The following is a 16,163-nucleotide window of genomic DNA, read 5'->3' as shown; positions in this document are numbered from 1 at the left end:
AAATTCATAAGAGAGGTTTTCAATTTTACACCAAAGACGCATTCACCCTAAAATAATATTGACTGCCTTCTAGAAATAACCGTACTATGGAAAACAAAGATTGAGGTACTGATTAGCCAAATATAGATGGAAAAAATATTGACATAGAACGTGATTTCCATCCGATAAGTGATGCAACGATCAGCACCTTGAACCGTGACAATGAACCAGTCATATGGTCTCTTGGCAGCGACACAATACGCTTGTTAAGTTACGCTTAATTAATGCCGCACATCACGCTGTTATTTATCTATCCATAGATCAGTGATTCCGCATATGTTGTCGAGGCCACGCAAATAGCATTCAGCGCACGGAAAAATTATAACCGTGTCATGTTTCTGTGTAAACAAATATAGTTAAGATGAAGATAAATCACATTTATCAAGAAGTGTAGTTTTCTAAGTCTTAGAATAATTAAGGATTTATTTTAAAAAATTTGGTTAGTAATAACAATTACGATACAAGCAGGAATTAAGAAATTGAAGACAAATATTTACTTACACTTCCTTAATGTTACGTTTTTTAATTATTATTTTAATTTGTATTTTTTCGTAGATAGATTTCTAATTTGTAGATTTATTTTTTGAAAAAATAAGAAGGTAGCAAAATGCAAACAAATATAAGAATAAATACAGTTTTTAAAAACAGAATAGTTACATAATATTGTTTGTTATTAATCTATTGGCATATTTGATTATCGATTATTGAATGTAATTGAATTGAGTTTGCATAAGTCAGCGTGTTGTTGCAATAGCGAGGATGTGATGATTGAAAAGCAAAAACAGAATGATTTGAGATTTCGAAGATAAATTACCGATAGAAAAAATACTATATACAGGGTGGTTGTCAACTGGTGGTACAAGCGAAAAGGGGGTGATTCCACGCGAAAAAAGAAGTCGAAAATATAGAATAAGAATTTTTTTTTTAATTTTTTTTTTTAATTTTTCCATCGAGACAAGGATCCGTTATAACGAAATGTGATAAATTGCTCGCGTACCGAGCGAAAATTCAAAGTCGATTTTCTCGAAAACAAAGCCTCAAACGAAAAATTTTTATCCTATATTTTCGACTTCTTTTTTCGCATAGAATCAACCCCTTTCCGCTTGTACCACCAGTTACCAACCACCCTGTATATGTACATATACATATATGTTTATGTACGATATGTTGTCTTATGTTATGTGTATTGTAACAGTTTATTCCAAGAAGATGTTTTCGCAAATATTCTTACGCAAATGAATTTGTGATTCGACTTAATAGAACACTACTATGGAATATAAATGTATACTTCTAAACGTAAGTATAATATGTTGTTTATAACGTTTATATAATTACAAGATCATGCATAAATAATTTCGATTCTAAAAAATTGTGAACGATCAAGGTTTTGTCCGAAAAACCTGAATTAAAAGTACAGATATTTCTTATAAATTTATAGCATCAGATATATGGAACACATAATAAACATAACTACATAAAAATTACAAAAACATTTTCCTATTTTTATATTTTTTTCCATTGTTTTGACCTGAATCATTTAATACATAACAGTAAATTATTTTCAATCCATAAATTGCAAACTTTCTTTGATTTCTGACATAATTTTATAAAGTTTAATTGTTTCTCAGAGAATGAGGACATATTTCCAGAATATTGTATATGCAACCGCATATATCATTTTTTATTGTATATCCAACTGCATATATTTTTTATATCTAAGAACATTCTCGTTTAGATTTTATGGTTGTCGATATGAAATTTATGTTTTGTGCTTAAAATTCCCAAATGACGACAATAAAACAGCTAATGTTTAATAATGATTAGTTTAATATCTATATTATTTTAATTCTTCCCGATTTTTTTCAATTTTCTACTTTTCGGTAATAATTAACATAAGATTGAAACTAAAAAGTATCATTTAATTAGTAAGAAAGTCAAAGATTTTCAGACATTATTTTATTTGTAATTTTTAATTGGGTTTTAATTGGGTTACATTTTGGAGTGTATATGCTTGTTTCTTTAATATAGTTTATTGTATTCCTTATGTGATCCTGTGATGTTAGAATTGTGTGCATTAATCATCAATTTTCACCTGTTTGTGAATAATTTTATATATCGCTTGCAACTAAGAATATTTTCTATCATATATGATATTTATTTCTGAACTTGGTTAATTTGAAATTTGTTAAATATCAGATATTTCATATGTTACATAACTAGACTTTGGATATTTATTCAAATTAATATCTTCGCGAATATAATAAACCAAGGAATTAATTCTAGACTGTATTTTTCTCATCATATTATGGACATATAATAATTGTCTACTAGTATTATAAATAATCACGTGTTATATTATAATAAAACAATCGTATCATATTATAATACTATAAGCAAATATGTTAAATGTTCTATATAGTTTTGCATACTATGTTCATTCTACGCATTTCTTTTCATTTTCTTCATTTTGTTTCATTTTCTTCATTGTACGCAATTTACTTCAAATTTCCCACAAATGCATAAAAATTTTTTAGTTATACTCAAATAACTTTAATTCTTTAACATTTTTACATCTTTCACCTGTAACATTTCGGAATTTCAATTCGGAAGAAAACCTTTACTCGACAAAAAATAGTTGTACTGATAGGAATCTTTCAATTTGTGCGGTTTCGTGACGCAAGGCTCCATGAGAACGGGCCAGAACTTCGGTGGCCAGCAATTAAATCTTCCTGAGAACGAAATTAACGATCGCGAGACAGAAAGTGGCACTGGTTCGCCCATTGGTACATGGGAAAAAGTCACCATTACGGTTTCGTGTTAAATGAGCTGGGAATAAACGGTTAATTAGACTTCGATTAATTCTTCGCTCGCTGGTTTACAAAGTTCTGCCGGGCAAGTTACTTAATCACGTCACGTTACGTGAATAAAGCGTGTTTTACGTGGAATTATGATGAGAATCTGACTTTGTTGAAACAATGACGAGCGAGGAAAAATTCCAGCACGTGGGATGGTGAATAATTGCTGTATCTTTAGTGGAAAATCCGACGGAGTGGTGTGAAGTAAAGAAGAAAAATATGTACATATGTATGAGTCATAGGAAGTGAAAAGCAGACTAAAAAATTGTGATAAAATGTCAGTAGTAGGAAAGAAGAATGTGTACATGCAACATACATTGGCAAATACATTGTCAGGTTTTCGTAATACTTTCTAAACATTTCACTGTAAAAATATATCTTTCGTTACTCTACTACAAATATGACATAATTTAAGGTGTAATAACAATCAACATTATACTAATCTGATGTCACATCAGTATTTAAATTTATCTTCGTCAATGCTTAACTTATTCATTTTTTTAATTTTTATGTATTTTAATGTGTAATTAGTTTTTACACTGACTAGTTTAATATAATCACAAACTAATTAATTATTATTAACTATATATACATGTGTGTTTAATATTTTATGTATTTATATCTTAATTATTAAAACTTAATAGACATTGAAAGATAATGGACGTTAAACGATAAGAAGTAAGCCATATTTTATAATAATTAATATAATGTTTCCAAACAAAACTGTATGTTCTTTTATATATCGTGCCTTCTTTTATCCTCCAAAAAGTATTTTTGCCTAAAATGTAAATGCAAAATATTTCATTTCAAAATATTTTAATTCAGTTTTGTAATATAATTTATGTTATATTATATGAAATTTGTATTTGTCTTTCAGCATTATAAAACTATTTCATTCAATTTAAGTGAACCATCCTCTTTATTAAAAGAATATTTAACTAAACAATAATAAAGTATCTAAATATACATATATTGTCAATGTTTAGAATTACTATATATATCATGAAATTCAGGAATTTAAAGAAGCTTAGAATTCTGTTATCTTAGAGAATTCTTTTGAAAAAAGAATAGTTTGAAAGTTCTGAGAACATTAATAGGAGATTCAGCATAACCAAAATTGCGAAAATCATTCCAAATTTTTGATCGGCGGTATGTTTCCCAATTAAAATAAATGGGTATTAAATGAGGAGTAAAAGTATTCTCTCTCTCTCTCTCTCCCTCTGGTAAGCTAACATTTATTAAAGCACACAAGCCAATTGGACTCGAGAGTTGAGTAGAAATGAAAATTCGTGGAAGAGCTGGGTGTTGTCTATTTTCTCGGCCGATGCAATCGACAATTTCGTAATTGAAGACTACCACGACACTCACTTTTAGAATGTCCCAGAGTTTCCGCAAATAATGCAGCTTGCTGCAACGTGTGATTGCGACATTGACCTTCGATCAGCCGTATCCACAGACAAGGCTGAGGAAGCTTTCAAATGATATGCCAATTCTTAAACTGCTAGTAAATTCTGCCTCTCATGCTTTCGCGTGCAAAGCAGCTGTTCAGCCTAGTTTTTGAACGTAAATTTTGCTATTTGGAAAACTTAGAATTAAAACTCGTTTCTATCGTACTAGTTTATCTGAAAATCGCAATGTGAAAATCTTAAAATTTCAAGAGTTGAAAAATTTGAAGCTTGAAAAGTTAAAAGTGCGGAGATTTTGAGCGTTGAAAAATTCAAAGATTGGAAATTTCGAGAGTAAAGGTATTTACAGTTTGAAAAGCTAGGATTTGGAAATTTCGATAGCGAAAATTTGCAGAAAAAAAGAAACCAGAAATAGCAAAGCTGCGATTTTTAGAATGTTTTACGACCAAAGTGAAGAGAGCAATGTAATTCACACAAATTTCAAATATCGACGTTTCTAACACTCAAAATTAGAGATTCTAAAATAGAGAAGCAAATAAATGTTGAAACTGTTTACGAAACTGTTAGATAAACTGTTTCACTTGCGAATCTTCCGACTACAATCAACGACAAACTTGCGACGATCGAGTTGAAATCTATCAATTTTTAGCGCGACTCTACTCGAATGCAGCTGTTTGGGAACGACTGTCGTCAGTCGAAACGTTTCGCTGATTGGAAAACTTATGAACTCGGAACAGTAAAACTTTTTCAACTACTGCTCGCTCAATGCTCGTCATTAGACGATGTCTGTAACAATCTGATAAACAATCGTAAAAGTTCTAACAATCAGTAACCCCGACAAATATTCATGTTTCTGCGTTGATCAACGAAATTGTTACGTGTTGATGTGGTTCAAGGTCTATCTTCTTTCCTGTTTTAAAGAATTCCTCGAAAATTTATCATTGATGGTACAAGAAATAAGAAATTTGACACAGAAGTTTATTTCATAGATTATTGTTCATCATTGTTTGAGCAGTAGATGATTGTTTACGTTTGTAGCTAGTTCGATATATTTGTTTTAGTTTTAATAGCATTTTTAATTTCATTCCTATTTTTAATATATATTTTTTGCTAATTTTGCTAACAATTTATTAACTCCGAATGAAATGGATTTGATCTATTACTTGGTTTTAACATAAATAACATTTAATTCGAAAATGTTGAACATTTTCTTTACATAAGAAATTGTTTATTATCTATTTATACAAATCGTTTAATATCTTTTTTATAAAAATTATAATTAGTGCTTTTCTCATATTTATAGATAAAATAATGTTCCTTGATAATATAAAAATTTAGGAAGATGGTAAAGGAGTAACTTTAGATATAAGTAATTAGAATGAGAAACAAAAGCTTAGATTCATTTTAGAGGAATTTTAAATGCTCTAAAACTATAAGTTGGTGTATAAAATAAAACTTTATGACAAAAATAATATAGAATAAGATTTTATGATAAAAATAATGTCCAATCGAACGATATTTCAACAATAAAGAATGAAACAACAACAACTAGAGAAATGTCAAAGTCATTACTTCCTATTTAAGCTTTTCCTCGCTAATTTGTACAAAAGTATAAAATAAAATTTCATAACAATGATAGTAATGTCCAACGTACGTGTACGCTGAACAAGGTTCCAACAATAAAGAGCAGAAAAATACATCATAATTGATTGCAAAATATTAAAAAGAATACAAATTAATAAAATTTCACTATGTATATATTTTGATATATCGAATCACCATTCTTTATTTGAATTCTCCACCTACAATTTTCCATAAGAAAATATATAATACAATTTCATAACGATGGTAGTTATATTCAGTACACATTGAACGAAATTTCGTTAATAAATAATAATAAACAATAAATTTTAATAATAAAGAGCAAAAAATGTTATAAAAGTTCAATTAAGAAGTTACTATTGAAAAACTGTGTATCAGAAGTATTAGGTACATAATTGATAAAATATTGCTATATATCTTCCAAAATATCAAACTACTGTATTTTTCTTAAAGCAGACCCTTCTCCGAGATATACCTTATAGACATGTCTGTTACAGATTTTCCCATTGCTCCTTTCGTTTAATCCATTACCGTTTCAGTAACACTGGTTTGAAATATGTTTAGTTCCTCGAGATTTCAATTACCAATCACTGCGAGCTGTAGAAAGGACGTCATATTTTTCAATTAAACCTCCGTTGACGTTCTGTGACTAATCCTCTTCAATCAAAGTTAGTCAACGTTAAAAAAATAATTTTCTCTTAAGAAATACATCTAATACGTTTATAATCAATCATTTCTGGGACTTTTATTGCGTTTAGGTAGTTAATAAAAGAGTATTTTGATATTGTGAAATTAATTCGATCTTGAATATTAAGAAGCTACATATGAACAAACGAATTGTAAAGGGAGGAGAACTTCAATATTTTTCATGATTAATTATTGTATCTATAAATTAGTTATATAATTAGAAAGTAGTAATGTAAAGATATCAAAAAGATATAAAAAAAAGTACTAATATGAAACATTAATCGACTGTATATTCTAACGTAGCAGATATCAAATAAAATCACAAATAATTCCCGGTACCGCTAACTCGATTTTAATTTTATCCTTTCACGATCATAGAAACACAAGTTTACGTTTCGTTCGATGACGTTTTTCCATATTTTCGCATGCGACTCGTTAATCAACACGAGCCGGTAACGAACTTCATTACGTTGGATTAATCCGCTTCGTTCCAAAGCAACAGGATTGTGCAAGTTTGTTGACTTTTCAGCAGAAGCGAGTAGGCGAAAGAGGTAATTTTCCTGAGTGGCCGCGCCGCTATTGGATTCACTTCGACCAACTTCAAAAGAAGAAAAGGAATGCATACGCGCTTTTCGCGAAAAGAAACTGATATTTTATTTATTCAGCTAGGACGTTTGATTGCATCAAAGACGGAAGTTTCGCGAAGTTTAATGCAACGCCGCGAATTCGATTCTCCCTCGAGTTGCATTCCCACAGCACAGCAACTTCTTCTTCGAGACGTTGATTAAAATTATTTTGCTTTCTCCCCGTGTAGAAAGTGTGTACCTTGTAGAAAATGTGTTCGATGATGCTTGGTTTATGAATATTTTTGACAAGTTTTATCAATACTTTTAAAAAGAAATTTTTCTTTCTTTTTATCATTTTATGAATATTTCGCATAATAAATAATTTTTGTTATATATATTTTTGACAGGAAAGAGTTCCTGTTCTTTTTATTAATATTTTTGAAATGCCAGAGTTCTTCTAGTCTATATATTTTTAATAATGTTATCAAATTTACTTGGTTTGTTCATACTTCTAGTAAGGAAGGAGCAGAAATTAGTTTTTCCCTTCTTTTCGCGAGGTAAATATAAATGACGATAGCTGAAATTCTTTCTTTCTCGTGAATATCTTAGCTCCAGAATTTCTTCTTCTCTTTCGTTCTGAGCATAAATGATGATGACAAAAGTTCTTCGCTTTTTATGAGTAGATATTTTTAATGATGTTGGGAATTCTTCTTAAATATTTCTGATAACATTGATATATATATATATATATATATATATATATATATATATATATATATATATATATATATATATATATGTCGGAGATGAAAGGACGTCGAGGCCTCCCTTTCGGAATATTGGGAAAAAACCCCTAATACCCCAAGTCCAGACTTTTACTATAGCTACACTTAAGTAATAAAACTAAGAAATAGTTGTGCTCAAGGTTTATGACGATGGGCTTTAGCTCGAAGTGACATAACGAGTCACTGAACGTAGCCACGGTCACGGGAGGGACGTATACTTAACAGAGGTATGGAATAATTATATAGCTCTCCTTAAAAATAAAGATTAACTCGAGAGGTGGGGAGAGGACTATATAAGGGCAGTTCCACTTGGACTGAGGGAGAGTCTATTCAGAGCAGTTCATTCAGATAATTTTTACGTCGAGTCATACGTGTATCACATCGCATTCGTCATCCCGTTGACCGTGGATTCGTTATCGAACTTAAATTCATTGTCATCAACATCTCGACCATTCGATCGCCGCTATTACTTGTAGCCTCTTATAATAACCACATTTATATTAATAAACATCAGCTATAACAGCGATGGCAAATTCGAGTGAAGATTCGTCAAACGCCCAAAATTCCAACATTAATCCGACATATATATATATTTCTTTTTTCACATATATTAAAATGGCTGAAACTTTTCTTTTCCTGAAATTATCTACTTAAAACGAGTCTGTGAAATTTTGTTACGGATATTTCTGACAATGTTATGTTGAGATCTTTTCTTCTTGTTTTACAGTTAAATATAATTAGAGACGACGAAAATTTATTTCAACGAATTTAAAAACACCTGCCACGTCAATTTTCGTACACTAAATCATACTCTTTTGTCTTATATTCTACATATGTACGTTGCTTTCTTGGCACTTGTTCTCAGACGTTGATTTATTTATTCTATTTCTACAAACTAAACTCTTAGATAGTTTTTTAGGTTCAAAGCATGAGTGTTTGTCCTCCATTCTTAATACAGCTTTAAAGCTCCTACATGAATATATTGAAGACAATTATCTGCTAAATTTTCTGTCCAAACGATCTTGTAAACGTAAATTTCGCAGATTTATAAAGCAATAGTATAATACATATATGTATATAATTTATACACACGTGTACCATGATTGTATTAATTTAGATAAAAGAACGCTTTTATGTCTTTTACAACTATTAGTTTCCTTATGTGTATCAGAAATCCGTATTACGCTCTAAAAGAAATTATATGAATAATAAATATATAGTAAAGAAATGTATTTATTTCCAGTGCGTTATATCAAATTTAATCATCTTTGACTGATAAGTATTGTTCGCAATTTTTCATCATGTCACTGGGAATTTCAGTGGAAAGAAATTCTCTTGTATCCGCAGGTACATATTTTGCAATCGTAGTCTGTTGAAATTCATTCGATATTTTTCTACTCATGACATTAAAATATTCTGATCTGTCGTGATATTACAAAATACTGTTAAAATGACAAATTATAAAATCGAAAGCAAAATTAATGTTAACTTTCAACACGAGTGGAAGAAGATTATTTGTTCGCATACACCACCATAGCACATTAAATATAATTACTTGTTGATAGCATATTTCCATACATATCACTTCTTGGCTATTCTAGTGGAAGCTATGGATTTGTTTATATCATTATTACATCTATCTACATAAAAGTCTATAACGATTGTCATGTTTACCTTGAAACTAATATTTAAATATTAAATATTAAATATTAAATATCAAATGTTTAAATAATCTTAAAAAGGTATAAATATAATAAATGTCAATATAGACATACATATAGGTATACAATTGTATGTGGAATATCATTTAGTTTGATATTTTATACAAGGAAAGTAACTAACGTATTAAAACTCTTACTAGGAGATACGTGTATAGTAGAACATCCCTTACCCGAACTAATGGGGAGATAAAACTGCTCGACTAATGGAATTTTCAGGTAATAGAAACAGTCACTTGTTTGATATGAAATTTCATTTATCCAAATACAGATTAGTTGACAGTCTCTTTAAATATTTATGGATCCCATACCTTTTTCGCTGCTCAGTCACATAATTTTTTCAACATAAGTAACCGCATACAGTTACTTTCTTCACTTTGAACCATCCAAACCCTTTTCCAAAAGCGGCAAATGTGTCGCCGTGAGAGACACCTTTATTTCCGTTTTCACTTATATGAAGTCGTCATTATTATCGTCTTTATCGCAATGAAACCATTTCATTATATCAGTTGTAGAGGGTTTTCTATTGTTACCAGCATCACAGAAGTCTACGTGCTTTAGATAATTTGCAACATCATGTTTTTGTCTTTTAATGTCTATGATTGTGATTTTTTCAACGGCATGTATTTTTTTTTAATTCTGTTGCACTTTCGTCACTTTAGAGTTTTTCATTTATGTCATATTTTTATCTCTTTTTCTTTTTTTTTCTTCTTTGATAGTTAAAACGCTATTAATTTCATACTAAATTCTAATAATCAGAATTTACTCAGTGGAATAAGGGAAAGAATACATTATATGTGAACAGTAATAAAATATGTACATGTTTGGAATTGAAAAAGGCACTTGTTAGTGGGAAATATTATATTCGGATAACAGAACTGTAGTGTCAAACATTAGTTAATTAAGACAAAATTAATTTTAGTACAAAACCTTATCGTGTTTCACTTGCGAAACAACGATTGTGAAGGAACAATAATATATAATATATATATGATATAATAAATAATAGCCCAAATATTGAAAAGTCGTATTGTTGAAAATCTAAATTTCTTCTATAAATGCAGAAAACCGTTCTTAAGCAGAGTATTAAAAATAAAATCAAATCCTCATAACATTTTCAATGCTCATTATCGTCACTAATAGCGTAGCGTAATTGACGTGAGTTAAAACCTACTAAAAAGGAAAAAGAAAAAAACGAATAAATAAAAAATCCTCGACAGATATTCGGTTTGAATGCAGTCAGCAATTAAACGACTAAAATCACGGGCACGTTCGCCGTCGAATTCGAAATTGGAAATTTCAAACTCGGCCGCGACTTCGGCAGCTGCAATGCAGTTTCCTCTGTAGGGCCGCAATCGATCTAATGCGCGCGATGCATAAGGCCGTGCAGAACTCGTTCCGGTGCATCGATGGCTCTCGCTACCGAACCAATGATTTTCAACTGTGCCGGGACTTTTTCACGGGCCGGCAAATCGACTAGCTCGAACCCGTTGCCGTTATAAAGATACACGTATGTCTGGTCCCTCTATTCACTAGATCCGATCAGACATTTTCAACGAGCAACGTCACTTATTATCACGCGATCGCGCGTGATCGTGATCGTTAGTCTTTTCACAGGTAAGTGTGAGGTAGTCTTTTCCAAGGTAAGTTTTTCGTTACTGTTCAAATGCGTTAACAAAGAAATCGGAGTACTTGTGAATGATGGGATTTTCTTGGTATATTATAAAGTCGTTATATATATTCAATTATGTTAATCATAAATTATATATATGTATATTATTTATATAACTAACAATAAATAATTAGTTATGGCTTTGTCTGTTTCATATAACTAAGTTTGAAGATTAGTTGAACGTACATCTCTGTTCAAAGGTATTACAACATTTACTGGTCTCATACAGAATGTAATGATAATCTACATTATCAAAGGAACGATTATTCGATCAGAATTATTTAGTGTTTGTAGGATAAAGATTCGGAATATTCAATAATAGCTTGAAAGTCATTCGCAAGATTTATAGAGAAATAATAAAGATTGTATATTTGTATATTATATTTTGGTTTTGAAAAAAAATTGTATCGTGAAATCACTCGCAAAATCAGAAATAAAACGTGTGGTACCATGGAATGCCAATTATAACGGGAAACTTAATAATATAAATAACAATGTTAATTAAAACAGTGATTGCGAAAAATATATAAATAATGTTCCTGCCGGGTTCGAACATAATTCAAACCTAACTTGAATATCGCGCGAATAATGTCTGTTTTTACTGATTTTGGGTTAGGTGTTCATTTTAAATAACCTTGGAAGCAATAAAGAACCGAATGAAACTCCGTAAACTGAATATAGCAGGAATGAAATTTGAAAAGGACTATGAGAAAGGAGTTAATATTATTAATTATGAGATTCCTATTGGGTTGAGTAATAAATTCATTCGTTTTTCACAAGCGTATGGATTTAAAAAAATGCTATAAAAATTATTTGCAGAATGTAAAACTACACTTGTCTGAATTTTTTGATGGAAGATATGTATTTATAGAGAAAAGAGGTAAGTTACTCTTTGATTAGATACATCATATTTATTTAAAAAGATCTGAATGAACCGACATATGAATCAACCTAATACTATGATAAAATATGTATCATAGAATATATTGATTCTCCATAATCCATTGTTTCAAATGGAAATAATCATAAAGCTTACAAAAAGTCTCTATCGATATTTCAAATTTATCTCATTCTCTGTGAGCATCCTAATCTTCATGGAAAAGTATGTGGGTGCCGCTTATATTTATAAAATGTACTTTAATTACAAAATTGCAAATAACGAAACTCAATACGAATTCATCCTTTATTAAAGTTTTTGCAGAATATTATGATACAGATGTCAATCTTTTTACTGCATACTAATTTTTGAAATTAAACCTTATCATCTGTAAGTGTTAAACGATGTGTTATTTATAGATATCATTATTCTTGGTTGTTTGCCGAATTCTAAATAAAGTTGCAAAGGTTTTTCCAAACTGATAAAGAGAATATCGTGAATAATTCTGACAGTAATATTAAAAACCGGTCAACGTTTCAAGGACTTGTATATGGACTTACACTGCATTACTGATAAGGTTCTAAACAAACGATTTCAATATAATATACAGTGGTCATAAAAGGTATTTGTATACCACTGTATGTATTATTACATTTATCTACTAATTAATTAGAACCGACTATAATAAATTATAACCGACTATATCAAATTTCCTCAATAAACGATTCTATGGCCAAACAATCCATAATCCGAATGTTCAAAGTATCCAATATCCAAAGCAATGTTTGGTCTTTGTAATGTACAACAATTCTGAGATTCAACCATTCTGCGATACAACCATAGCGGTAATCTCTTGTCAGTTGCGATATCGTAGCGGAATCGCACGCCCGTGTGTATTGCATAATTAAAAAGAAGGACCCGCCGAATCGTACAGCGACACTGCTGCGAGATCGCGTCGCTGTTGTGCATTAGATCATATACATACTTATCTACTTAAGTTCCTATATTTACCTTAGCAACGACAATAAATGAGATTTAATTTGTTTTCCAGAAAATCACTTCCGTGGTCACTTTACATTGTCTTCACATGACGGTCGTACACATAGGCCTCTTGGTGGAGATAATTTCATAAGTCAGAAGTCATAAGATGTTATTTACAAATCGACTGCTAACCGTAGAACACTGTAAAAACATATTTGTTTGTCATATTCTGGTGACATTTGTATCTTGTTAATATAAATTGAAGAAAATGTCTATATATGCAGTGGATTGTGAAAGTATTCATGCACTTGTTTCGTCCTTTTATGAACATATTATGTGAATTATACAAAACATTTTGAAATTTCATTAGCGCCGTAATGTCACCCAACTGTTATGGTTATAATGTGTAAACTTTTTAGCGATTCTAGAAATGTATACAGAAGTTGCAACATATTTATAACTATATATTTTGCAAAAATGACAAAAGTATTTAAACAAACAATCATCCGCAATATTCATACTTTATATTACTATTCATAGTTTATATTATTATTCATATTATTATATTAATTTATATTTATATCATATTATTTATATTATACTTATATTATATTTAATTTATATTTATATTATTATTCATACTTTATGTTAACTTTTTTACTAGATATAAGATTGCAGAAAATATCTCGCTACTTGTCTATATATTCTCAGGTTAAGTTTAAATTTTGTAAATATAATCATAGCAATCGCGTCTCATTGTAATGGTAACGAAATTTTAAAAGATTTTATATAATACGCGCAATATACACATAAAATTTATACTTTTGCGAATCACTGTACCTAAAATGTACGTACGTAGCTAACACTCGTTAGGATCTTAAAACTATCTGATTATAATCCGCTTTCTATCCTACCCAAGCTACATAGATTTCAGAGGATTATTGAGACCCGAATCTAATTCGGGTTATGTTCTCGATTACTTTCTTGTATGTATTGCATTATGTTTTTCACAGCAAATTAATTAGATTGGAGTTGACCTATAGTGAAATAAGAAATCAAAGAAATTCAAAGAAATCTCTATGCTATTTCGAACTATTATATTGGTTATAAAGGTCAGCAGATTTCCTTGAACTCTCACAAATGAATAACTTCTCAGCCAAACGGTGGCTGAGAGATAGTCTTTGTGTGTAATAACTAATCACTAATTAACTATTGTTTTTGGATACGTGACAACTGGAGCCAATTATTTAATTTAATTTATGCGTATGATTTCCATCCCCAGAAACAAAATAATTATGAATGAAATGTGGTAGGGATCAAAAAAATGCAAATAATTAGTTGCATCGAGATTAATTGGTTGATTTGTGAGAAATCGGCACTATTAATATATTTTGATTTCTGATACTAAAATCACGGGTATGGAAATTTTATTTGTCTATCATTGATATTGGTAGAAAGGCGGATTTGAAAGATCGTTCTGCTGATATGTAGAACCAATCAAATAAGTTTAGTTCTCAGAAAAATCGAATTTCAAAATTTGTCACATATAACATATTTGAACTTGCACATGCGAAAACAAGTAAAAAACGTGGAATAAAATGTTTCCGTTCCGTTCATTTTTAGAAAGATAAAGTTAGGACATGTTTAGTTAAGAATTGCCTTAGTACGGGTGTATGATACATTTTCAGATTTATGTTTCTGAACACAAAGCATTTTGTTAGTAAATTTTATTCTACATTCTCTCAATCTGGAATTAGCCATATTCAAGTATACTTGATAAAGTTTCAAACACGATTTTCTCGAAGACGAAGTATCATATGGATAAATTTTATTTTATATTTTCTCCTTATTTTTTGCCAGCCCCTGTATATAATTATTAAAAACCATTATGATATTATTACTGGACACATAAAATGATATAGTAAGATCATTTAACAATTTATTCCACAAGCTTCGTTCGAATTAAACAAGTGAGATTGTTTCAATTTTACTTATTTGAAGTACTTATTTTTGATTAGATACTTTCTTAAAATGAGATTACATTACTTCAAATCATTCAACATCAAGTAACATAACTTTAAGAGAGTATCTAATGAAAGATAAGTACTAGAAATCAGATAAACTTCTGAACTTTCTTTAAACGCATAAGTCATGAATATTAACATAATATAAAACGTAAAAATGTTTAATTTTTCTGTGTATGTTGCCGTCTAATAAGCTTTTCTTGTTTAGCTTTGATTAATTAATAATTTTAACGTTTTATTCAAACGAAGTTTTAGTCGTTTAATTACAATTGCACCGAGACGAAATTTCAATAAATTGATGAACGCCAGGTAGAATAGAGAATGTGTTTTTGAGATTGTTACTGTATTGTTACCTACTTAATTGGTTCAATTCTGAGTTGTACGTATGGCACAGCTGTAATTATTGGAAACTTGTTACAGCTGTATAGATACAGGTCTTTCTGATTGCTTGCCGCTGATTTAGAGTTATATGTTTAAGAGCTACATACGTATCGAATGCAGTTCAGTCGTTTTATTATATCTTTGAAATAATTGGTTTATTGAATGATTAGTTGAATTTTATCTGTTGAAGATATATTGCAAATTTGCTCTTTCCAAAAACAACAAATCGAAGACAAAAATAAATTTTTCGTAAATGTATGAATATATTTGATCAAAGAATAGCTAATTACTTGTCTATAAAATTACGAAATCATTTTGAGTAAATAATACAATCCGGATATAGGTTTTATACATTTATCTTCAGAATATTACCTTTGATATTTTATATTCTTTTGACTTTTATTTTCTCGAAAGTTATATCATGTTAACTGTGTGATTTTGCTATATGTAGAATTTTTAACTATTGTGACTATTATATTAAATATTGAGCATAGAATGCATCCACAAGAGTTTTCACATTGAAATGAAGCAATCTCTTGAAGTATTTCACATTGTAAATAAAAATGAAGT

At 29.8% G+C, this 16,163-nt stretch overlaps 1 protein-coding gene across 8 annotated transcripts in view; it reads right to left on the bottom strand.

The window, feature by feature from the left end:
* Positions 1-16,163, bottom strand: part of LOC117161860 (octopamine receptor beta-2R) — a 194,906-nt gene that overhangs the window by 81,588 nt on the left and 97,155 nt on the right. Inside the window, exon 3 of one of the 8 annotated variants that reach the window (XM_076623752.1) lies at positions 13,219-13,389. The exons of the other annotated variants lie outside the window; for them this stretch is intronic. The gene's annotated coding sequence lies outside the window, so the exon portion shown is untranslated. The remainder of the gene's footprint in view (positions 1-13,218; positions 13,390-16,163) is intronic. 8 annotated transcript variants of the gene reach the window in all.

Source organism: Bombus vancouverensis, chromosome 13 (assembly GCF_051014615.1).
Source record: "Bombus vancouverensis nearcticus chromosome 13, iyBomVanc1_principal, whole genome shotgun sequence".
NCBI classification, from domain to species: domain Eukaryota; kingdom Metazoa; phylum Arthropoda; class Insecta; order Hymenoptera; family Apidae; genus Bombus; species Bombus vancouverensis.
The sequence above is the reverse complement of the archived record's forward strand: the minus strand, read 5'-3'. Positions and strand labels throughout refer to the sequence as shown.